General features: G+C 38.2%; 1 protein-coding gene and 1 long non-coding RNA gene across 3 annotated transcripts in view; one reads left to right on the top strand and one right to left on the bottom strand.

Annotated features, from left to right (window-relative positions):
- The window catches only part of TJP1 (tight junction protein 1), a 193,256-nt gene that overhangs the window by 159,532 nt on the left and 6,728 nt on the right, over positions 1-26,996 (bottom strand). The gene's annotated exons all lie outside the window — the stretch shown is intronic.
- Positions 1,792-22,351, top strand: LOC134167841 (uncharacterized). Its single transcript, XR_009966300.1, has 4 exons — positions 1,792-2,006; positions 4,028-4,076; positions 11,639-11,906; positions 22,064-22,351. It is a non-coding gene; the product is annotated as an uncharacterized LOC134167841 (long non-coding RNA).

A 26,996-nucleotide genomic window follows, 5' to 3' on the forward strand; every position in this document is an offset into this window, starting at 1 on the left:
CTGCCTCTGTGTCACTCGCTAACCTACTAGACTTGTACCTCCCTCTTCCCGATTTTTAAGGCCAGCAAAAGCCGGGGATGGGCTCCGAGCGCGGCCCGGGGCGGGAGCTGACACTCGGGATGCCAGGCGGGCGGCAGACCCCGCTCCCGCGCCCCGCAGCCGAGGCTGCCATAGTCCTGCTCCGACAGTCGCCGGACCGCAAGCTCCCTGGAAGGATACGGTGACCCCCGGGAAGGAGTCATTCCGCAGGAGAACCGTGCTTCCAGCCGCGCAAAGCACCGGGTGTGCTACGACGGGCCCGGGAGCGGACGAAGCGAAGCGAGGCGCGGACAGCTCCACCGGCACCACCGCCGCCTCCCGGCTTTTCCACAAGGCGGGCGGCGAATTCACCGGGCACTTTCTGCCCCGGAGATACCCGCCAGGAGCCGCAGGCCCGCTCTCGTGCGGCACCCCTCAAGCGGCCGTCATGCATGAGGGAAACCCCCGCGACACCCCGCCCGGCCGTCCCGCCGCGCTCCCCGCCCGGCCCGCAGTGCCGCTAGCCCCTTTTGTGCCTACTCACCACAGCTTCCTCTTTAAGGGCATCAGACTGCCCCTGTTGGAGGCGGTCACCCCTATGGCCATCTGTAAGACAGTCAGGTATTTCTGATACTTCATTTTGCCGTCGCCCCCCCTGTCCCTGCCTCGTCCCCGCCGCCGCCACCGACAGAGTCTCTCCAGCCGCTGCATGCAATCATCAAATTTTTATTTCCAGGCATCTGCCGTCCCTGCGTCGCGCTTCTTCCCCTCCTCCTCCTGCCTCGCTCCCTCTCTCTCTCTGCCCCCCCCCCCTTCCCTGGCTCACACTCTCCTCCTCCTCCTCCTGCCGCACTCCCTCTATCTCTGCCCCCAGCTGACGCTCTCCTCCTCCGCCTCCCGCCGCGCTCCCGCTATCCCTGCTCCAGCTGACGCTCTCCTCCGCCTCCCGCCGTGCTTTGCCCTCCCCCGGGCCCGCGCTCCTCTCCTCCTCCCGCTGTCGCACTCCCCTTCTCAGCCCCCCACACCTCGCGCTTCCCCCCCCCCCCCCCCCCGATTTATTGTCGCGCCTCCGCCTTGCGGCGGGCTCCCCCTCCTCTGCACCCTGTCATGCTCCCTGCACCTGCCCCGGACCAGGCCGCCCGCACTCCACCCCACCCCGTTTTGTTCCTCCTCACCTGGGCTGTCGCCCGGCAGCATCCTTCTCCCCTCACTAGGCCTTCGGAGGGGCCTCGGCCTCCCCCTCTACCCCCTCTCCCCACACGCCGGGCAGCCGGTGGGGCCGTTGCCCCCCTTTCCCCATAGGCAAACAGGCCTTTCCCGCCGTCTCTGCCCCCTCCCGGTTCCAGGGGTGCTCCCGTCCCGCTCCCCTCCCCAGTTACCTGGGGTATCCCGCTCCCGCCCATGTGGCGCAGCTTCTGCTCTGCCCTCCCGCCATCAGAGGGGCGCCATGCCGTAGCCCTGCTCTCGCGCTGCAGTGCCCTCTCCCCGCCGCTTCGCTGCCTTCGTTTCTAATCCCATTAGCGCCTAGAATAGCCCCATTTTAATTATCTTTCCCCTGCCCGGCTAAAAATGACCGTTGTGGGCTAGCGGTAACTGAGCTTTGGAGGCAAATGCCTCACCACCTGCCGGGGCGGCCGCGTGAAGGCAGTGCGGGCCAAGGTGGGCAGGAGAGTAAGGGTGAGGTGAGAAGAGAACAAAGGCGAGGGTGAGGTTGGGCACTGTACAGGGCAGGGCGGGGCGGGCGGGACAGCGTGACAGCAGTGCCGGCGATTCCCGCCAAGCCCCCTTCAGGTAAGGAGGAGCATGAGGTGGCTCCCGCCGCGCGCTTCCCCTGCGCCTCCCCGAGCCACGGGCATGGGAAGAAAAGCCTCTGAGAAGCTTAGTGAGGCCACAGGGAAGAGGAAACCACCTTTTCCCCCGTATTATTTTAATGTAAGGAAAGCAACTACAGTTCGTTTGAAAATCAGATGGTGATTAAGTCAAGCTAAGTAAGTATTACACGTATTTAAATAAGCATTACCTGTTTTTTAAAAGGGGCCCACCTTCTGGATACTTCAGCAAAAATAGCTGAACATGTAACTTTGTAGTGGCCCTAGGTGTGACTCAGTTATTATTACAACTTTAATCTGTTTAATGCCTTCCTTTTGAAGTTTCACATTCAACACCATGGTGTTGGACAACTGCTTTTGGAATTAATTGAATACTACGGTACAATATAATCAGAGACCTCCTCAGGGCAAATATTTGAAGTGAAGGGTAGTGTTTAGCAGACACACATTGGTTGATAGTGGTGGGAAATACTTTGGCTGGAGATATCTCATATGAATGAAGCTATGCTGAAGTGACAATTTTTCATTAAGATGCTGTAATGTAAATAATATGAAATGCAATATTTGCCCAGAGTTGAGGTCCTAAGGCGGCACTGTCATCTACGAAAAATGCTGTGAACAACACTGATGCTTTATGGCTCAGAGACGACCATTTCAGTGATTGTCTTTTGTGTGTGTGTGTGTAATATCTACCTCAAGAATGTACTGGGTTACATTCTACTTAGGCCTGTTCATTATCAGGAAGCAGAGAAGATAAATATATTGCTTATAAGCACAACAGATTTTAATTAGAAACATAATAGCTGTATTAGTGTTGTTAATGAGATGGATGGCTTTGCATTTTCAGCCAAGAAATCTGAGATGTATACCAATGTCCTGAAATTCTGTGTCACTAACTATTTAAAAGAACTCAAGTGCCCATTATGAGCCTGTACATCTACAGTTTTCAAGACACCCTTAATGAGTTCTTTGTCTTTGGAGAGATCAAGCATTAAAAGCAATGAAGGGTGGCTAACTTGAAATTATTAGGAAGGTTAAGGAGGAGGAATTAATTTTTGTACTTAAATAATGTTAGCAGTATAATAACTGGAAAATCTATGTCTTCCATAAACAAACATCAAATCAGTTTGAAAACTTGTAGGGATGTTACTTTGCCTTAAAAACTGTAAATTGAACACACATTGCTTTATCCTTCTGTGTACTTAGTCATCATTAGCTGACTGAAAAAAAACACTGCTTGCCCACACAAGTTATAAGAGAGTAACTGTGGGCTGGATTTTATTCTCACCATCATTAGTAGAATGCTAGCTACATTGTAATTGAAATAGTCATTTACACTTGTGCAATCCTATCAAGAAAATCATTTTCACCTTGAAATGGTAGCAAATGTGGACTAAAAGAATGATGTGGCTATGTTAGTTTGAATATCACATTTCAGTTTGAACGTCACATTTCAATTTGAATGTTATACCTGTCAGAAAAAAATACAAGTTATTCTTATATAGAAATTATTGAAAAAAAAATCTAGTCTTAATCCGATTGTAGTGGTAGGAATTTCGTAGATAACATACAAGAGAAGCTGATAAACCTGAAAGAAGCAGGTATACTTTCAGAATTCTTTACCTTGTAAAAGGGCTCTTTATGAAAGAGTCCCAGAACATTGCTTTTCATTTTTACAGTAGCAGGTTTGGGACATAAATTTACTTTAAGTATCTTTATGCAAAGAGTTAAGAAATTTGCCAACAGTCCCTTGCATAAAGACTTACAATGGAGCCTGGCTCCATATTCAAATCTTTATTCAACTTCTTTAAAAGCCTAGAATGTGATTCCTATTCTTAATGTAACAGAAATTCCTAAATTTGTTTAAATTTGCAAAACAATTACAGTTATTCCAGAAGTAGCTCTATAGTTTTCAATAATTATACTCTATCACTCCGGTATTAACAAATTAACTTGTTTTGTACATTTTATATATCATCTTCCATACTTCTCGATGGGCATTACAATGACAAAAACATATACTAATGAAGACATTTTATCCTCTAATTTTAATTGGCATTATCTCTTGTTTCTCTTTAGTGTTGCTCAATTATATATTACCTTTCAGAACATCTTACTTGAAGCACTTATGTTTTATATAGTGTAAAAAGTAAGAAGATCCTGTCTTTTTTGCCTTTCAGATGAACAGCCTATTTTTAACAGGAGTCAATCAGCAGCTTCCGAATTAAGGTAAGCATCTGGACATCCCACTGTTAGCTCTGAGGCCTGTGTGGACCCATTAGCTGAACAAAGTCCAAAATTTATATGGTAGATATCTCTGCAAGAGAGGCAGTCTGATCGTATTTCTCAAGGCAAACACCTCTGTCTGACAAGATACTCTCCTTCACTACAGAAAGCTGAAAGATGCTTATATTTCTTTGAACCTAGCATGCATTTGAAAAACAATTTAATTCCTTTAAGATTACTTCAGGTTAAGAGAGTTGTTTCATAGGGTTTTTTTTCAGTATAAAACCAAGGAGAAAATTAAGATACTAGGTTCTTAATTTTATTTACTTAGGTAACTTCAGTGCAGACTTTACCTCAAAACAAGCTCTATAGTCTTTCTACTGCTTACAGTCCATGATACATCTACCTCTTCTGAAGCCTGTCCTGAGAATGATCTTCCAATGCACTTGGCTCAGAACAGACTGATCTCTTAGATAATTACAAGTTACAATATTATGTATGACTGCTGCACTTGAATGGATGTGTCACTGGGGCAAACTCCACTCATGATAGTATATTTATACTAGGACAGTGATGTATCTAGAAGATAGACGAATGGTTGCTGCGATAGTGGAGTTTAATGCTAGTGCATGTAATCTAATTATTCTTGGCCCATGCCTTGACACTTTTAGATGGAGAGTTTTTTGTCAGCAGTGGGAGACTGACTGGTTGCAGCTTGGAGGACACCACTGAAGCAGTTGTACATTAGAAGCTCCTATCACAAGCTAAAAAGGGAGTGTAATTGTATTTTCATCCTAAATTGTGCCTCTCATTTTTTTCAGTCTCAGTATTGTCAGAATGTATATGAGATTCCAGGTAGTGCAAAGGAAGATTTTACAGCATTATCTACTTCTGCTGATTTAAGATTTGATTTCAGTAAGCCTGTCACTAGAACAGGGATTGTAGAACCTTATCTTGCTTTCCCTTATCATTAGCCGGTAACACATCCCTACCATGCCTGTTGTCGCTAGGTGCCATCCTTTTCAAACTCTCACCAGTGTCACTCAGTCTTGACTGAGTTCACAGGAGAAGGAGATGCTTAGGTCTGACACAAAAGACTCTTAGCAGACGTTACAGAAATGCACTTTTAAAAGTCTTAGCTATGCTTAAATTACTTCAGTGAATGTGAGGAAAAAGAAACCACACCTCTAGGGGGCATAGCTTTGCTGGTGAACGAGCAAAACTACTATTTTTTTTGCTCATGTAGCTTATGTTGTTCAGCAAACCTGTATAGGCTACACTGTCTGGCAAAAAGCAAAAATAAATAAGCTTACCAGAATAAATGGCATCTTTCTTAGTACTGTAATGGCCACATCAGCAACCTTTGAGGGTAGTTTAGGTGTTAATGACACATTTGAAGCCTTTAATTGCATTCATTTTTAGGTTGTCAAAATGATAGTATAACTAAAGCAAACACTAAATAAACTTGTTGCTTGTTTTATGGCATGTTAAATAGCATCTTTTATTCGCATTTTAGAATAGTCTTAATTTTAGCTTTACTCTGCACATAACAGAGACCTTTCATAACTTTATGTTGTCCATTCCAGATAGTTCTCAACACCATGCTACTGTGTATGCTGAAGAATTAACATTTCATTTAGGATATATCTATTCCCCTTGATGGCTTTTACTCCAATGATTCATAAAGAAATCTTGATACACATGTCATATTCTATGTTTCTGTGGTATTTAATATGATTTGAGAACTTTTTATTACATGGTTCAGTGGTAAAATGGCAGAGACTTCCAGAGCCTGATATGACGCTGACATTAAAACATGGCATGACTAACCTCCATCTCTAATTTAATCTAAATCTTCCTGTTTAGGAAAGATGATTCTTTTTCTGCAGCAGTTGTTTATAATGTTTTATTCTGTTAATTTGTACAGTTAGTCAGTTATAATCATAATATTTATCAAGATTTATGTTAACCAAGAGCATTAATGCAGATCCTTCAGGCAAGAAAGCTACTGAAACAGACCTTGCCATTTCAATGTCGTGCAAGCTTCATACATCTCTTACTTTCTTTCCAGAAAGAAAAAGAAAGGGATTATACTGGTCTAAGGCAAAGAGTTCCTTAGAATCTACAAGTATGTCAGATGCAGTGACTCTAGGGTTTATTTTCTCTTTTCTCAAAAGTAAGAAAAAAGTGTTTGTGGGTTTCCTATCTATGCATTTACAATACACAATGCTGGGACTATTTCTCATCTACTAGGGCTTTCTATATCCATGTTAATGTAGTTATTGCATATAATGCAAAACCTTTTTCTGGTCTATTACTGTTTCTTCCATAAAATCCATGTGACCTGAAGATCTATAAAGATACATACAGTACCATCATGAAAACCAAACAAAAACTCTTGGAGGAATTTTCCTATCACACTTTACTGCACAATTGACCATCTGCAAAAGCAGAAGTCTTCACATTTCTTTAGTGTCTTCATGACAGGCTAAACTATGTGTCTAAGCAGGTATAGTAGTAAACTGGCAGAGTCATTTGGAATTAACTTGCATTTTCTGAAACAGTTCATCCTGGTCATTCATTTGAGCTCCCAAAATAAAAAGAGGTAAGTAATTTTGCTTTGGAAGGAAATAATATTTACCATGTTTTCTCAGAAGAGAAAGAATGACTTTACTTTCTTTTTGATAATCCATGACTATACATGCAAGCAAGTATCCCTCTTTCACAACTTTCAGGGTTATTTATTAATGGCTTCCTGTACCAATAGTGCTGCTGGTATTCTGCCAGTTCTGATGTGTAGCTGCTTTATACTATGACTATGAAGTTTTAGGTTACTGCAAAAATAAGAATACTATTAAGGTGAAGAATTCAGGCTAGAACAAAGTGGACTTGTACTGCTAACAGCCAGTATTTTTACATTTACCCATTTCTTTCAAACTTGTAACTCTAAGACGTTACTCTTAAAAAAAAACAAACAAACAAACAAAAAAACACCCACCAAAACCACCTTAAGTCAAAATTATCCAAATATCACATTATGCCTGATAAGCATGACCCTCTCATAGGATTAAATAAGCTTAATGTAGAGAAAAAAAAGAAAAAGAAAAAAGCATATGCATGAATTCCATTAGTGCTCTCTGATATGGCTTATTCATGTAGAAAACTACTGGAGGGAAGAAATCACCAAGCATACAATTTCAATGTGAGATGCAAAAGAAAAAGAAGCATAAATAACATCACTTTTCAGAAAAGATTCTGAGAAATAGATTGCCATCTGCAGCACATCACAATCTCAGTACACAAACATCTAATTAATTAGTCTTGCTATCCGTGTATTGTTAGAACTGTGAGAATATGTAACTCTGAGGTAAAGTGTGACCAGAACTTGCTGTCCTTCTGTGATGTAAAGTTGCTAATAGCTTTCATTTTTAAACATTACGCCTGATGAGGAAGCCTCCAAGCACACAGTATTTAAAAGAGAAGGGAAGATTGTGAAAAGCAGGGGACAGTGATGGTTCCTGAAGCAAGGGCGTGGAATTCAGAAAAACAAAATTTTAGAATATTTGAGGCTGAGAAAAAATATGTATAACTGAACTGTTGTGGTTGCTGTTGTGTTACAGAACCACTGTGAAAAACTGGTAAGGAGGACCAGTTCATAAGACTGTACTCAAGTGTCTATAAAGACTACTCTGTTGTATTTCGTTTACATGTTTTTAGTTGAATAGTGAGTTCTATGCATGGTAACTATACACATCATGATAAATAGAGCAAAATAAGAGAGAATATTACTTAAAATTAAGGACTTTCTCCTGTCAAAAAGTATATACATGCCTCAATTTAGCAGTAGTAATTAGTAGTAATTCAGACCCTTATTTAGCTTTATTAAAATCTTCAAATAAATGATGATAGGAACGTTTCCACATCCACAAGATATAAAGCCTGAAGGCTAGCTGGATATTTCGTGAATGTGTTGAAATTGTTCAGAATCCTATTTGAAGGCTGTTTTATATGTCTAGTTGTATATTTGCACGCTTACTACAAATATGAAAAACATTTTTCACTTTAAGGAAGAAAGATGTTCTCATTACAACATCTATGACTGTTAAAGCTACGCTATTTTGATGAGATTATCAGTATAATGAAAATGTAATAGGATTTACTATAATTAGAGGCAAGTATAGCATAATCTACTATGAAACGAAGACAAAACATTAATAGAGCTCATTACAGGGATATTGTTTATGCTGATTATTCACTTTTTTCTTTGAAATTACACTAAGCCTAATTTTATTCCCATTTATTTTTTTCGACAAAATTTTAATAAAAAATTCAACCCAGAAGGTTAGTAGTAGTCAAGTATTACTCTTGTCTGGGCCAGAGTAGTGGAGGTAAATATAAACAGAAAAAAAACTAAAGGACTGCAAGCTGCTTATTTCATTGTCGTGTCTGAATAAAAGATAAAATGGAAACAAAGAGTATAAATAATAAAGTAGTGATAAACAAGACTTTTACAGCCTGGATGAAGGGAATAAAATTATAATTTACGATTTTAAGCCTATAAGTGCTCAATATTTATCAGTATTAATATATACCAAATGTTCCTGTAATTCCAGTGGAGGGAAACCTACATGAAATTTTGGTGCAGATTGAAATCTGTTTCCCAAGTGAATATACTGTTACTATATACTTGTCTTTTGTAACAACCTGATGGATCATAAAACTTGAGATACACACAGTAAGCCTAGCAGGTAGGAACTAAACAATGAGAAGCTAACCAAAAATGATAGCAAAACCTAATAACAAAAGCTTTGATCCTGCAGGGAACTGTTTTTGTGTGTATCTGGGACTACACCTGGTGAAATAATCAGTTCGAACACAACAGGTTGAAAGATTGGTTCCTAGGATCTTGCTTTTGGTTCCATCATGCCATACCCTGCTGCCATGGTATCCTATTCTATTGAGACATTTGATTAGATTCAAAATATGGTAGTGAGTTACAGTTTGCATCTATAAAGTTTTAAAAGATCCAATATGACTCTGTTCAAGAGCAAAACCTGTTTGTGCTGTTAAGAACCTGCAAGATTCTAAGACCTCCAGTCTTTTAGTCACTAAATTTTTAATTTTAAGAAAACAGCAGGGGTAGAATTTGTAACATTCCGGGGAGATGAAGCCCTCTCATTAGTGCGTGTATATATATGTATATATATACATATATAGTACATATATATATGTATATGTATGTAAGAGAGGTACAAATCAGCCTAAAGGAATTCTTGAACCAAAGTTTAAAAAGATGTTTGAATTTCTGAGAACCCAACTTCAGACAATATATTCTGTGTCTGACAGGGTATCCCAAGTTCTTGTTCAACTTTGAAAATATTGGTCCAAATTAATATAAAATATTTTTAATAAAACAATGTGAAAAAAAAAAGGAAAAAGTAAATATGCCCTTAAAATAATCAGCAACTGGATCACATTCTGTCAGGAATATAGAAATAAAGCATATAAACCACATTTTAGTTTCCTTCAAGACCATCTAATACAAAACAGAGATCTGTTCATTCCAGATACAGGTATTTTTTAATATCAAGCATGTTTTAGGTACTTCATTGACTACATAAGGGATTTACAGTCTTTTATCTTCTTTTATCAACTGGTGTCAAGACTTTTCCGGACTCTAGTAGGTTATTTATAAACAATAAAAATTCATGTGCAGATCAATGATCTTGCTACAAACCACATTTTTGTTACAAATAAGCAATTTTCTGTCCTCTGCTTCAGAGACGACATAATCAATTCTAGCTTCTCTTATACACTGCACTTATTGCTACCTTTGGCATAGATGATCTGGCTCCAGATTTGCTGTGAGTAGACCAATTTTTTTTTTTAATTGCCCTGGTATAAAAATAAAACTGCCTTTATGGCATTCCTGATGTTACGTTATCAAATTGCATAAGGCCCCAGATCCTGGAGGGCCTTAAAACACATGAATAGCAAAAGGGAAAAGGGGATAATTAAACAACTTTCTATTCTTCCCTAAACACAGAGCACAAAGGTTTGGGATGTTGGGTAGGGTGTGTTTTGGTTGGTTGGTTTTAGTGAAAAGAATAAGGCGAATAATGCACTACTAAGATTTTGTCTGATAAGGTAAGTGGACTTAAATCACCTTCTGCTCTTACGGCAGTTTATGTAGCATTTTTCTGATCAATTCAGCTTCTCTTAGTTGTTTTTAGACATTAAAATAACTGACACATGTACAGTACTGTTCTACAAGATTTTATTCACCTAACTTAAAATTGGTCATCACGTCAGTGCTCTCTAATACTAATGTATTTCTGCTTCCTAACATATTCCAAAAGTGAATTAGCAAAAGATATGAAATGAAGATATATTTTAATACACTCTCTGTCCTTGCCCTTTATTTGCCTCTTCTTATTTAACATTTTTGTTTGGTGCATCCAAAAAGAAAGCAAGACCCTGTTAGGGCCAGGTTTACTCAGCTGGCATAAAATAACAAGGCCACAGTGAAGCTGCTATTTTATGCCATGTAAGGGTTTGGTAGCATAGGCTATTCCATGTGTTTTGGTGAGTGTTGGAAGCAATTTTTCTAATGAGTGTTTTCCTGGAGCTGACCTGGATAGTATCTGTCTTGAAATCTAGCATGCTGTGATCTGCGCTGCTACAAAGCCAACATACAGCACGTTAATAGTTACAGTATAATTACTCTCAGTATAATCCACAATTTTTTTTCCTCATTACACACTAGCAGGTTTGAGAGCTCATTTGCTCTCTTGCCAACTGAGCAGTTTACCTACATCTGCATAGAAAGAGCACCTAAGCCATTATGAAACTGGTTCTTACTCAGCACTGTGGTTTTTTGGGAGCTATCCATTGGCTCTCTGGTCTGTGAAGCAGCAAGAGAGGATGCAACAAAAATCAAATTCTGATGGTTTTAGTTTCAGTTAACCCTACTTTTTGATTCTGTGAAAATTCCTCAGTAATGTGCAAAGGAAAAATTTTGTAGATTAACTAAAGGAGCCGTAAATGGAGATCTCTCCTGGCACCCTAAACATCTCTGCAAATCTGTTCATTTTATTGCAGGAGTGCAAACTCTTCCTCAAAACCATCTGCACCACTACTAAGATTTGAAAACCAGAACACACAAAAAAAGACCATTGCTTAATGGATAATGAGCAAGGGCACTCTCAAACCCACTGCATTTATGTTCAAGTCAACTATCCAAGCAGCTAGAGTTCATATTCATTGGTTTCACTCTCAAGTGAAAGATACAAATGCTACAAAAGCTCAGAGCATTGCTCTGAAGAAAATCAGCTGATTTCTCACACTAATCTAGTGTGACATTCCTCCTCCAAAACTTTGCCTGGACCTTAGCGACAAATTGAATGAATAAAGCAGTGACCAGACACACACACACACACACACACACACACACACACACACACACAAAATCATTTTGTCTTGTGTTGTGCTATGCTATGAAAAATAAATAGCAGTGAAGATTAAAACAGAAATAATGAAATCAAGCTTCATATCTTCTGATGTAGGCAAAAGTGATGATGTTCCACTTGTGAGTAACTTCACAGTGGCTGGAGATGCCCTTTTGCAGTGCAGACACTAAAAGAAAGCGCACGGATCTCAATAGAAGACAAGACATAGTGTTTGTAGGAACAAAGAAAAAATGCCAACACTTGCAAGTACTCACTGCAAAACATTCTGGTGATCTGTTCACATCATTGTGACAGCAACAATAAATCACAACTCTGCAACTGTTCAGAGGGAAAGTTTCCTGTGAACCTGAAGCCAAAGATTAAGGTGGGTCACATTGTATTGGAGTCACTCATTTCAATAGATAAGTTTCTTGCTATCTTATTATTCAAAGAACATACATCCCATCTGTCTTAGGCATTTATGAGATGTTATGACTGTGGTACCTACACTGTGAACAGAACAGAAAGTCTCTGTTCTTGCCTTCCTCTACTTTCATGTGAACATATCTCTAAATAATCTGTGTTATTTTTAAATTATATCTTCTACTGCAACTTCTGAAAAGCATCCCTGTCTTAGCACTGTGCTCCAGTTTTTATATAATTGCATGATGTACTAAATACCTTCAGTTCCCACCAACTTCTGTAAATTTTTACAATGTAGTGCTATTCTACCAGAATATAACTTTCAACTGATTTACACAACTTTGATCCCAGTGACTTGCAATGGGTGGAAAGCCCATGAAGAAAAATTGTCCAGCATAGCAGTAGGATAGAATTGTCCAGAAGCATTTTCAGAGAGTTTGTTGCTAGCTTTTATTGTGCTTCCCCCTCCACTATCATAAGCTATATTTTTCCTTGCAGTCTGTTGGAACTGTTCTAGAAACCACAAAATTCATCTTCTGTCGCTTACAGGGTGACAATGTTGTCTCCTATTTATTTACCAGGAGTACTGAAGTTACTCATAAATTGTGCTGTGCGTTTGACATATAGCCAACCACCACAAAAAGCAAATTCACTCCTCCACAGATATTATTGCTTCATTCTATAACTTCATTGTATTTACCAGACACTGCTAGTTACTGATACCTATTTATATGTACCTTTGTCAACCCAGGTAAGAGTTTCATCACCTCGCTTGCACATGCATATTTTCCATACTATGATGAATAATTAATGGAAAGACACATAATTGAGCTCTATTTTTATGAACAAGGTTTACAGGTGGTTTATAAAGATATTTTCCTTTTTTCACATTTGTTTGCAGAAGGAATACACATACCTCTTACATATTTACCAATAGCAATAGCTTCATATGGAAGCTCACATAAAGAATAGAACAATATTAAAGGGAAGAACAAACCCAGGAGATAAGACAACTTCAAAATTGAATGTAAATTATCCCCATGTGCTGGCCTGCTGCATATTGCATCTATTTTTCAATGGCTTTACTAATAATGATGGCATATTTGCTGCATAGAGAAAGGCAACGGACAAAAGTCATATTTAGAATATGTTTCAAAAGCCACGGAGTGGGATAGATGGGTATATAATCCAGTTTTTTCTTTATCAGGTTACCATCATGTGTCTGTATGCTGTGTTTAGCAACAGATAGTATAATGTATAATATGTAACATTCTCAGTTCTGTAACATCATCAAGCAAGCCCAACTGTGCCTAGCTCTAAAAGAGCTGCCTGTATTTCTACTTAGCTGAATAGACAAGGAGTTATTTGCAGGCAGTATTTATCATTACTTTGGGAGAGTGATGGAGGAAGGGAAAGATCTAGCCATGCTTAAATATCCTATAGGATTTCTTATGTCTTTCACGGGTTGATTAAAATAATGTGTTCCTGCTTGTTCCTTATCCTTTATCCTTTACAGAAGGAGCACGCAGCAATAATTTGCAGCAAGATTTTTATGTAAGTGTCCCCCTTACATGGGTTTTATGCAGAAGGGAAACATATGGTTCTGAAAGAGCATTAATACCCAGGTACATCTGGTCTTTGAAGATTTTAAGTGATCCAGATAAAAAGAATGATCAAATGCCTCCCAAGGGAGTCTGTGGCTGTTCTGACACTGTTCTTTATCACAAGTGTAACACTGAGAGGGAGATGTCTAAGCAGACCTAAGAATAGAATGGGGATTGTACCAGCAGAAGGAAAATATACATATAAGCAAATAAGACAAAAACAAAACCATCAACCTGGCCAGCAATAGACAAGTTAATCACAGTCTTCCAAGTTCGCAGCAAATAAAAGCAAACTGATTAATTAATCTCTTGTTACAAGTTAATGCAACAACCTAACATTTCTCCATGACAGCAATATCTCTGTGCCAGGTTTTTATTATTCTGCGGCACTGGCACTCTTAAGATTCCCGTTACTTAGAGAGTTTACATTCTTTTAAAATGGAGCTTTGTTTTCTGGTTATAAAGAGAGCTATCAAAGGAGGTGATCCTGCCCCTCTACTCTGCTCTTATGAGACCTCACCTGGAGTATTGTGTGCAGTTCTGGTGTCCTCAACATAAAAAGGACATGGAACTGTTGGAACAAGTCCAGAGGAGGCCACGAGGATGGTCAGGGGACTGGAGCACCTCTCGTATGAAGACAGGCTGAGGAAATTGGGGCTGTTCAGCCTGGAGAAGAGAAGGCTGCGTGGAGACCTCATAGCAGCCTTCCAGTATCTGAAGGGGGTCTATAGGGATGCTGGAGAGGGACTCTTCATTAGACACTGTAGTGATAGGACAAGGGGTAACGGGTTAAAACTTAAACAGGGGAAGTTTAGATTGGATATAAGAAGGAAATTCTTTCCTGCTAGGGTGGTGAGGCACTGGAATAGGTTGCCCAGGGAGGTTGTGAATGCTCCATCCCTGGCAGTGTTCAAGGCCAGGTTGGACGAGGCCTTGGGTGATATGATTTAGCGTAAGGTGTCCCTGCCCACGGCAGGGGGGTTGGAACTAGATGATCTTAAGGTCCTTTCCAGCCCTAACTATTCTATGATTCTATCACAAAAAATATAGTGTTAGACCTTAGGTGAGAATCAACCCTATTTTCTATTTAAAAGACTCACTGGATTTAAAGACAAGTCATTTTTAAAGAAGGAAGGAGATAAGCCACGTGATGTATTTGAGAAGCTGATCCCAAATAATGATGCTCAATCTTTATTTTTATCATACAAAAATACCACATTGCTCCAACCATACTTAATCAGGCTTCATTACTGCATACGCCAGAGTCCCAAACAGAAATGCCAGAAGCTGAGACTAGACACAGTTATTAACTGCTGTTGTGCAGGATGAAATTCTCCAAGGCAAGTGTTCACAGGAGGGACTCGATTTCCAGAGGGGTAGGGAATAAGCTGAAATTCAGGACAAAAAGTTCACAACAGGTATAGGAAACCTGGAAAATTCATAAAACTCCTATAGTTCCATGACTGCAAGAGGTAAATTAAGGAGCAGGAGAACTTCAGGAGGAAAGGTGGAAGAGAATTGTGTAATCCTATCAGAGCTCTGAGAAGTCTTTCAAAGTCTCACTGGGACCAGTAGCAAATCCAAAGCTCATTGTTAATAGAAACCAGAAAAGTAAACCACAGAATCAGAAGCTATGGGCCAGTTCTGGGTAAATGAAGTTCTATTTGGCAGGACTGCTCAAAGTAAAAATGCCATTTCAGAAATAACCCACTGTCCCATCTACAGTTACAAAAGCAATGAAAATGAAGTTGCTAATGCAAAATAAACAATATAAGCCCAAATTTTCTCTTAATTCTGCAGAGAGAATTTATGTGGCTAAGGTGCAGATCTTGTCCTGGGGCTGCCACTGGGTAACATGTCCCTAACTAGAAGGATTAGAACTATGACATAAAAAATCCTAAACTAATTTGGAAGTAGAAGAGCTGAAGAAGGCTGTTCAACAGAAGTTGGAATTAAGAGTGAGGGAGGTTAAATTGCTTCAGATTCTTTCTATCTGTGCTGATATTTATGCCAGATGTGAAAGTCTGGGCGAGGTAACTATCTTTCCAAACCACCAAATCTTTCATAAGCCAGGAACTTTAGGAGGCAAGATCAAGGACATTGTATCTAGGAGTATAATAAGAAAAAGTTCTTTTTATTTTGCTTATGTAAGATTATTGGAAGAAAAAAGGAAAATCAAATAATATAGAGGGAGATTCAGCTTTTTTATTATTTTTTTTTTAATGAAAAGACAAAATACATTAACCACAACTGAAAAGGTTAAATTATAGTAGCTATTTTAAAGTAACTTGTGAGAGACTGATCTGAAATCAGACTCCACTATCCATTGTTTCAAAGATTGGTATAAGAAGCTGAGATGGAATTCCCCCAATCTGTTGTCTCAGAGATGGGTGGGAGGAGTTGAAATAAGACTCCAACATCCATTGCCTGGCAGAAGGGTGTGAGAAGCTGAACTGGGACTCCCACTGTCCATTGCCTGAGAGATGGGTGGGAAGAGTTGAGATAGGACTCTATGGTCCATTGTCTCGAAGATTGGCATGAGGAATTGCTGTCCATTGTCCCAAGAATTGCTGCAGTTGAAGAGTTTGTTGCAAGACCAGTGAAACTGGTCCACCAGGAACATGTAATGCCTGATGTTAAAAACATAGGTACTCCCCCCAGCTCGTTATAAAAGGGGGAAAAAGAGACGTCGCCATGAAGACTACCCATGAAGGACATCTCCATGAGGGCACCTTCAAGGGAACAAGTCCAGAAGGACGCCTCCATGAGGACACTGACCTCTGATGACTACTACAGACTCTTGGGGACACTCTGCTCTGATACGAGCTACGGACCCTGGAGGACTTCCACCACTTCCGATGACAACAACAGATCCCCAGGACACCACTGGATACGCAGTGGTGGCTATCTCTCTCTCTGCACCCCAAATTCTTGCTTCATTTCTGTCCTTTTTTTGATCTGTCCTATCGCTATCCCCTTTTTCATAATAATTTCCCTTTTTATAATAATTGTCTTTTTTTAATAAACCAACTGATCAATTATAGTACTTGACCTTGTTTGCATCTTAATTTCACTCTTGGGATCATGAACGATACGGGCCTGACACTGGGATTTTCTCTAGTCAGACCCTGATATAACTAAATGTCGCTTCACACATTCTTAACAAGCAAAATATGTCCAAGGACTAAATACAGAAATATGCTCAACTAAGTGATTTCTCAAATGAAAAGCAATAAGCTATGATGAGCCTTAAGTAGGGCCAAGTTGCAGTTCTTGTTCGGCAACATCTGCATGAGTATTTTATAATGTTATAGGTTATTGAGCATGTTGATGTATAAAAATAAGCAGAAAAGTTGGCTCCTCATAGATCATACAGCACAAAGAGATACTAGCTACATAACAAATTAGTAACAGCTGGATGATTTGGAACCAGAAGGCCTAACATGCCAGTACATGGAAAATTTCAATCAGTTTATGAAACAAGACTACTTTACCTAGGGCAATAAAACAATGCCTGTAGATTGGATTTTGCAGAACCTGGGGCTCCCTTGTGAAACTGCATAACTTCAACGTGACAAAGATGCCACAGGATTAGGGCATCTTTCTGCAGAGAAATTCTGCTGCCTGGAAGGATTCTGGCTTGAGAAATCTTGATTGCTTGAAGAGTTGAAATGAATAAAGGAATGAAGCTTGAGGTTACAGAATTGAAAATGGAAGTCCATCCTTCTACGCTTTAGCATGTCTTTATGAATATTTTTATTTCTTTAAGTAATAAACCTGTATTCTATCATCATTTACCTTTAGAAAAAAATCATTATATGAAGTGCTTAAGATTTTCTGCTTTTAGATTCTCTTTTGGCAGAAGGGTGGGTTTTTTCTAGTGGAAGGACTCTTAAGCTTTAATGTCATATTTCAAAAGAAATTTTCTTCCTGTCCTTTGCTCCTTCTCTTTGACAGCCATCATTGCTGAGTAATGCCCAGGGTCATACTTTTGAAAAGCAAATTATTCCTTTGCAGCATTTCTGCACAACCTATGGCAGAGTGTATATCCAAAGGACTAGGCACTTATCCTTTTATAAGATATAGGTTGAATTCTGTAACTGATGTGCCTGGCACAAGAGTTAGGTGCAGATCACTAAAGAAATATGAAAGGGAAAATCAGCAGCTGTAGAAATGGATTTAGGAATATACACATACATTCACATGTATATACAATTTTAGAATATTAAGCAAGAAATGCATTAAATGTAAAGTAATTTGTTCCAGAGAAAAACATACAGTGAGCTATTAATCCACGTCATTTTTTGCTTGGACAAAACTCCAGACTGAGCCAAAATCTTCGCTTTAGAGTGCAGAGAGCTTCAATTGAAGTCAGTTGACCCAAGGTATCAAGGATAAATATAGTGTGGCTAAAAAGTCCTGAAATAATGTCTATATAGCACTTCTTTTCCTAAGAGGATTTATTACTAGAACAAAGTCACTCAAAACAAACAAACAAAAAAATCCTTCTCACATCTCTTGGCAGAACATCAGATATTTTAGTAAAATACAGTAATTTTCTCCTGCAACAACTTTCAACTCTTAGCTTAGTGCAAAAAGTCACTAGCATTCAGCTCATATTCAGTGACAAAATTGGACCAATGTCTCTAATGAAACAGCATAAATATGGCATTGCAGAATGATTGTCCAGTTCATTCCTTGCTAAATCCTGCTTCCACAAAATTAACGAATCCTTTTAATTGCCAGGAGAGCAGAGGTGGAAATTTAATTCAAGAGATAATCCTTGTTAAACAGTAGGTTTGTTACCACTGAAGATGACAGATTAACAAATCCTGACTTTGACAGTTACAATTTTTTTTTGGTCATATGGCAGGTCTTTACAAGGACCTTAAAATCTTCCCTGTTGATAATTTGATTTCTACTTCCTCCTTTTGTTCCAGCACTTTAGTTCAACCGGTTTTATGGCTGTCCAACTTAAAAATATGACTAGTTGGTATACGACATGTTATCTCTGCAGTATATGAACCTATTTTGATTTCTACAGCACTGAGTCAGCATTCTGATGAGTTAGCATTTATATTCCCGACAGCTGTTTATTCCTTTCAATGTAATTTCAGAGATAAATGTCCAGAAGGGATTTTCTGCCCTAGATCTATCAGAAAACATATTTAAGATATTCTCTGGTATTTAAATCATTAAAAAAAAATTAAAAAATCAGTAATGCTATGGCAAAAAGTGTTTAATTTTTAACATTAACTAACTAATTTAAACCTTACTATATTATTTGGAAATATAATGCGGTAAAAAGTTAAAGTATTTTTATTTTCTATGCAAAATCACTTCAGTGGTTTCTAAGGACAACATAAATTTAAGAAACATACTGAAATGTCCAATCAGTATTTTTATTTTACTCCTTTTATCCGTTAATGATTTTGATCATATGTGGTGGCAATGAATTCTGCAGATTACTTATGATTTTGATAAAATAACTAAAAATAATTGCTCTGTTCTCTATCCTTTCAAACTCCATTTTTTCTTGTCTGGGGACAAAAAGTAGAAAGTGATTCTTGATATAACTTCTCTAAAAGTTCATTTCATATCCTCTATTACTTACCTTTTGCTTTTTCCTACTGTCTAGTCTAAATCAAATGGTCCCTTTTCCAAACTCAGAAAGAAAGATATCTTTGCTTACTAGAGCAATAATATATGTTGCCTAATATTTTTCATTTTATTCTTATTGATTTTTTATATTTCCTCTTTTCCGGGATAAGTAGTAATAACAGTAAACAGCATTACAAAAAAGAGGTTTTTTTCAGTAGACTCTAATATTTTGGCTGCTATAGACCACCAATCATCATTTTTTACTGAGCTTTCTGTATTACTGGCAAGTACTGTGGTACTTCCCAATAAAGATAACAAAGATAATAGGCCAAATTAACTTGCAGGTGATCCATTAATCTCAGTTATCTCTGTGTCCATAAGTGATCAGACAAAGCAATGAACAAAACCATCATGGTTACTACACCAGTAGACTTTTAAAATACTAGCAGTACTTGTGATGCTAAACTCCTTAACAAAACACCAAAACTTGAAAGTTAGTACCCTATAACTTTTTTCCCATATCCTCACTTAAGTCAATAAACGAGGTTAAACAGGATGTAAAAATCTTCATCCATATTTACCATTAAAACATAAGCTATGTGGAAGACTTGACTGTGAAAAAAAAACTGTCTTGAATCCAAGCAGGCAAGATCATTTATATGGCTGTGACATATATACCATAAAGAAAAATGTTTAAGTAGAAAATAATAATCTCTTTGATCTATTAATGAAAATTTATTTGGGCCATTTCTGTACAGGTGTTGCATTGCCAATGTAGTCTAATGTATAGCTTTCTCAAAAATCATTACATGAACCCTGAGATTGGACAGTGTTTGCAAATTATTTGATCCCTTCTAAAATCAATTCATAATCCTGTGTCTGCATCTGTCAATTTCTTCTGGCTTTCTAAAACATCCTAAAGGTTGCAGTGTCTGTACTGTGATTTTGTGTGTGTCTGTTCAACATTCCACTTACATTTAAAAATGTAGTGAAGAATGTGCATCAGGGTCAATATAGTTATGTAAAAGGTATTCTAAATTTAATGCTTTAATTTATTCCCAGATTTGTGGATAGTGGACTTTCTTATTTATTTTTTTATAATTTCTTAAAAGAAAAGAAAAAAGCCAGGTAATTTGATGGACTGAAATGCTGCTTTAAGTGATTGTGCATCCAGCTCTCTACCTCTTGAAAAATCATTAGCTTGCACTGTGAACACCTACATATACTTTCACTGCAACAACTCTAAAAACTTTGTGCTGAGATTCACATGACTTTTCATGCAATATAAAACATAAATATTTCCAAAACACTGAACAATATATATTGTGAATGATAGCAAAACCAACAATGATTTCTTGCCGCCCATAACATGAGTATCTGTTTCATGGTACTATTGCTCCTAGTGTTATTTGTATGACTTCAGTGGCTGCAGTTCACAGGTGAGCCTGATAAACATATATTCCTATCTAGAAGTGTTTACAATTTAGATATGTCGTTATGGAGGTATTGCTATGACAGAAAGGTCTAAATGATGTTATCACATGAGATTCAATAATTTTTTTCCTCAGCGTGCAAGCAAAGCATATGCCAACAGCACTCTTAGAAGAAATATTTTAATGGGAATTTTATGATTCAGTGCTCTTGGGATGGAGTTGTAGCAAAGAATATGAAAATCTAGAGAGAGGTAATGTTTCTAAGTACAGCCAAGTCTTAAGACAGAATGCTTTTATGAGAAGCTTTTACTGAGATGCAATCATTTAGTTATGATCTCTTACTCAAGAGCTGATGTAAAACTAGATTAAGTTATAGCAAGGTTATATGCATATTCCAACTGACTGATCAGCATGGTAACAGTATGTATACTACAAAGTCCACCTCCTCTAACACATACCCCTTCTCAAAACTGACACTTCCGTTTTATTAATCTTCACTGAAAACCCCTCACTTTTATAAGAGGAAACCGTTACAGAAAGGAAGAATCATCTTAAGACAAGAATACTGGTTGGCTGGCTGGCTGGACAAGCAGCTGTAAGGTCCAATCCCCTTGTCTGTATCTGGCCCACTGTAACAATGCACAGTGTACCTGTGAATATGTAATGCAAAAAGCCCCTCTGAATACTGAAAAGATGCTTAATATGCATATTCTAGCCCCATCACAGCTCCCAGGGTATGGTATTTATCTGGATTATTGCTGTACTCTGACTCTTTCTGACGCAAAGAACAACCTTTCGGGCATTCCTAGCCAAGAATAGCCAAAAATAAGTTAGAGTAGTCAGAAACTGCACTAATTAACTGTAGAAGCCAGAAATTAGGGAAAATCAAAGATCAGAGAAAAAGTGTTTTCAAGGCCAAAAGCTACCTGCATCCTTTTTCTGGTTTTGTTGCAAGCAGAATCCAAGAAGAGTAGATAACTGGGTTCTGGATATTTTGAGACATGGGATATCGTGTCAGGAAGCATGCATAATGCATTGCTATGGTAATGGTTACCACAGTTGGTATCCTTTATGGAAAAAAAAAATTAAATTCTGTATAAGTGTAGTTAGCTTACATAAGCAACTGCTGGTTTAGTCAGAAGTGCCTTTTAGTTATTTATAATATCATAGTACTTGTCATATTTTACATTTTGTGTAGCAAAGATAGCAGTTTACAGAAGTTATAATCTATATAGATGAAAATGCAGGTTATTACCCTGAGCTGAGCAGGCTACTAAAGATACAGTCTTGTCTTTATTATGGCGTACTATACTTAAAATACAATTAACTACAGTATCTAATAACTGATAATGTGCCAACAATGCAAGAAATCCAAATAACAGACAGAAAATACTTTTTATGGTATTTCTAAAATGGAAATCTCCAAAATGACTTATGAAAGACACTTGTTCTGACATCTTTATTTGCTATTTTCTTCTCAGCCTTCATTTTTCTTTTACACTTTTTTCCTACTGCTGACTATAGCCATGGTTTATCTGTTCCAAACTGAGATGAGCAGCTTCCTATCAAGCCAATGCTACTGGACGAATTGAGTTTGATATGACTGCTTTGACGCCAAAAGCCACAAGCTAACTAGTAGTAATTCCTAGGTATGTCGATGCTAATTTTTATTGCTGATGCATTTCAGAAAAATATCAGGTGGTAAAGAAGCACTATAGTGCAATCTGTTTCTCAAAACCTAATCGTCTTGAAGCTTAATAAACATTTAGGATCAGACATAATGTGAATAAAACCTTTCTCATATGCGTATCACCTGCTGTATTAGCTCTAATGTACAAAACATGTTTGCACTAAAAATACATGTAAAATTAGGGGTGGCACCCTTGCAGCAGTAATACTGGCAATGACTTGGGCATGCCGAGTAGCAGATGTTTGGAGGAAGCAGTCAAGGTTTTGTTGTCAAGAAATGGCTGTTCCTGCTTTTCCCAATCCTTGATCGCATTGGCTGAATACATCCTGTCTTGTAGAATACCCTCTATGTGGTGCATAATCCATGAAAATTTTCTCTTACAGAGTCTTCCCACACAAATTTCATCAGGGGAGCAGGATTTGTTTTCTGTTTCAAATGCCACTCTGAAATATTCAGGTGGTGACAAAAACATGACCGTTCATGAAGGAGCTCTGAATTTCCATACCAAGCATGTCCTTAGAAGCCCTTTTGAGGACTACTTCTCTAAATAATCCTTGGAAGCAGGAAAATGTGAAGTACAATAAATGAGAGCACCAGGTCCTGCTTTTTTCTTTCTAGTTGCTATTTTACAGAATCACCTATCCTCCCAACTTTTTTTCCCCAGTCAAAGCATTGGAGTTCGGGAGCTGGGAGGAATAAGAGTAGTACCATTTAAGCCTATGAGCCTATTTTCAGAATGAAGGGAATTGATTTGCACAGACAATTTCTCTGTAGAGAATATGGGGTACAAGCAGTCCTACTTTTTAAAAACACTGCATAGCACTGGCTGCACTGAGGATTGACTGGAATGCTGCTTTACATTTTTACACGAGTTATACTACATCAGTAGTGTAAAGATGATTATAGGTAAGAAATTACAATTATGTTTTAAGTCTGTCATGTCTGGATTTCAGTGATGATACTTCCTGTTCATAGTTCAAGACATCTCATTAGAAATTGGAATATTTTGGATTCCCTACACATTTGTTTAAATATTAAAAAGCTAATGAATCACAGAAACATGGCAATCCTGCCTGACACAGCATGGACTTACTGTATTTACTAGGATTTAAAAGTGTGATTTCTGTAAAGTGCTAGCTGGTGCATCCTCATAAATGTTCTAAAAGTACTGTGGCCCTCATTTCTGTCTTTAGAGGGAGCCTCTGGTTACTCTGAACTGTCTGTTCAATGGTTGGTTGATTTCATTCATCATATCACTAGTGAGTATTACTCACTAACAAGAAATGAAGGAATAGTGGCACATCTAAGGACCTTCTAATATGGAAGACCTCCTTGCCTTACTGCCATTGCCAGCCTGGCCTGGCTTTTCACCACAAAAAGAAGAGAGGGAAGCCTGACAAAGAGGATCCAACCCACTATGAAGCCATTTTCTGTTTTCCTATACTGTTATGTCACTGAATAAAGCACAGTTAGGCAGGGCTTAATAGCTTCTTGGATGCCCTTTAGAAGCATATCTGATCCTTTAATTCTCACCTTCTCCTTTTTTAAGTTTTTATCTCCTTCCATAAGCTGTTTCTTTTCGAGAATAAAGAATTCCAGCCTGCTGGATTATATCACCTATTGAAACCATTCTGTCCCATGCATCTGATCATTGTTGTCTTTCTCTGAACTTTCTTTGAGATTTAAGGTAACATTTTCAAGGTGCAAGCACCAGAACAGCACACAGTGTTCCAGGTGTGAGCAACTGTGCCATTATAGACTGGTATAATTATATTTCCTGTTTTGATCTTCTTTCCTTTCCTAACAATTCCAAACATTTGTATTTTTGGACTGCTGCCATGCGCTGAGTTAATGTTTTTTTATTAAATTGTCTATCACAATCCCAAACTTCACTTCTGAGTGGTAACAGGCAGCTCAGAGCTCATCATTTATTAATAAAGCCAAGAACATTTTTGCCCATGTACATCATTTCACATTTTTCTACATTAAATTTCCTCTGCCATTTTGTTACCCAGTCACGTAGTCTTAAGGCCCATCTACAGTTCTCCGCATTCAGCTCTCACACTTCCTACATTGAGTAAATGTGTATCCTCAGCAAACTTTTCCACCTCACTGCTAAGACCTTTTTCTAATCAATTTTTAAGTTTGTTAATAAGAATCAATCTGCTGCAGAATTCCGCTAATGAATTCTCTCTCTATTGTCACTGTGCTCACATGGTTGAAAGATTGAGAGGGGCACAATTATGGTGCTAGGGAATGTGGTATTCAGCCTGGGTCTGTAGGCTGTTACAGAGCTGTGCGGTCCCTTATTTCGAACTTCATGCATAAGATTCATTTGCAATACTGTACTATGCTTTGTCTCTTGCAATGGGATGCTCCATACCAACCTGATCTGTGACTTCGGGTTCATCTGTGCCCGACGCGCTGGTCAGGAAGGAAGGGGATTATCTGGCATTTCCCGGCAGTGGAATTGTGCATTTTCTGACAAGATTTTGCATTCGCTGAAGTCTTCTTGAAAGGGAGCTTTCTCTTTAAGCAGTCCAGCCTTATGGCCTTTGCCTGTCATATATTACATATCTACCTTCATGTGGTCAGATACATGTATGTTTTATATGTGTGTGTGTGTGTGAATCTTGTCCAGGAAAACTGAGCAAGTGGATCATCACTACTAAATGTTATGATATTGTTACAATTCTAAGCAATCATTCACAGCAATAACTTCAAATAGGTAGCCAAGGTATTTTTTAACAACTGTGATGTAGTACCATCTAGTGGCTAAATTGAATCTGCTACCTTCAGTTTTCAGCATTAACTGCCAAATGCTACATAGTTGTTGCTTGATTGTTATGGTGTAGACCATCCTTCTACTTTTAATAGACATGTAACTTACTGGATAACCTTGCAAATCTAAATATAACAAAGCTACTTAATGTCTGGCTTGTGTACCTCCTTCTCAGACACGTCCTTCTTTTTGAATCCTGTGATTTTTATTTGAAGTCAGAAGATACTAAAAAGATGTCTTTACAGTTTTAAATCCAGCAGTGCTTTTTTTGAGATTTGGGTTGTTTTGGTTTTTTGTTTTTTTGTCAATTACTATTGACTGAGTATTTATTGCAAAGAAAAGTAACTTCTATCTCTAAAGCAAAAACTTTAAGGGAGTTCTAAGCTATATAAAAAATGGCATGGAAAATGAAAAAAGGCCAATTTACTACAATAATTCAGTAAGCCTGATACTGTAACATCTTCTCAACCATCCAGTCTCAGTGTGAATTTACTTTTTGGAACTTGGGTTTTTTTAATTGTTAGAAAACAAAATGTTGTATTTACTTAGCCAGACCATAAGCTTTTCAGCCTAACATACAGTATAGATAATCTAATGTTTACATGATGAAATAGTAAGAAGTTAAATAGAAGCTTACATTTAGAAGCATCAAATTGCTATCTTACAGAAAAATGCAAGAAATTCTTTTGTGACTGCTAGACTATTGTGCCTTGTCAGATAATTGGGTCTTTGTCCTCAAAAGTGCTGAGATTAAGGCCTGCACTTAAATTTTTGGACCATTCTTCCTGTGCTCTTACTAAGTTTCTAATACACAAAATGCATGCCAAAATGCCATAAAAATTCTAATTCTTAAACTAATGATGATGTTTAGAGGTGTAAGATGCCAATATATGGCAGTCCAAATAAATTCTAAAAATCTGCTGCTATGGCTCTCATTTCTTCCTGAATAAATGCTGTTTACATGATTTGCACAGAATTTTTTATTATCTAAAGCACAGCGGTGACTGTTTCCTTTCCCACAGGACTAATAATAAGCAGTGAAATTCTGCCACCCTTGAGCTTTTTTTCCCAGTGCAAAATGTTGAATTTCAAATGTTGAAAACTGATTTATTTAAGAGCTGTAAAGCACAATTCCAATAGATTCATAAAGGTATATCCTATTCAGTAGAACTGAGCCATATCAGGATTCAATCATCAGGGGGAAATCAAACCATAAAGCTAACTTCAAATTCAAATTAATTACTTGAACTGTAAAGCATGTATACATACAAACATAATCTATTTACATGAAAATGGAAAAGCTGTGTGCAAAAATCTCTTGTTGATTGCAATGTGAAAAAAAATGGCTTGTTACAACTGCAAAAATGGTATCGCATTTTCACAGTCTGGATATTACTTATTCTGATAATATATTTGGCAGACATTGTGACACAATCTTTTTTTGATACATTGGAAACTAACACAGATAGGTACTATTAATGTTACTGAGAACTGTCTGCTTCAGCATTCCAGTTCTCAATCAATAACAGAATAAAAACTTGTTGGAGGAAAAAAAAACAAACACAGAAAGCCTGAGAAAAATAATTAACTATTTTCTTTTATGTCATCTGCATGATTTTCATAGGGCCAGCATCAAATCTTCAGTGATGCTTGAGAGATAAAGGAAAGTAACAAAAAAACCCCAAGTGTTGAAAGCAGTACTAATTAATTTGAAGTCATATTCAGGCAATTACTGACCCAACCTACAATTCCTTCAACTTGTTTAATAAAGACTGTCCTTTTTGGAGAGGGTGTTTGGGGAAGAAGGTACAAAGAAGACAATTAACAGAACCAGTTACAATGTTTTCTGATCCCAAACCAGACCAAGAACATATCCTTAACATTGATTTGCAGAAGACGTGCAATATGGTATTTCTGTATGGCATCTTTGTGAGGGTATCCC

The sequence above is a fragment of the Pezoporus occidentalis genome, unplaced genomic scaffold (assembly GCF_034315485.1).
Source record: "Pezoporus occidentalis ecotype Australia unplaced genomic scaffold, CSIRO_AGI_Poc_V1 ctg11, whole genome shotgun sequence".
Lineage (NCBI taxonomy): Eukaryota > Metazoa > Chordata > Aves > Psittaciformes > Psittacidae > Pezoporus > Pezoporus occidentalis.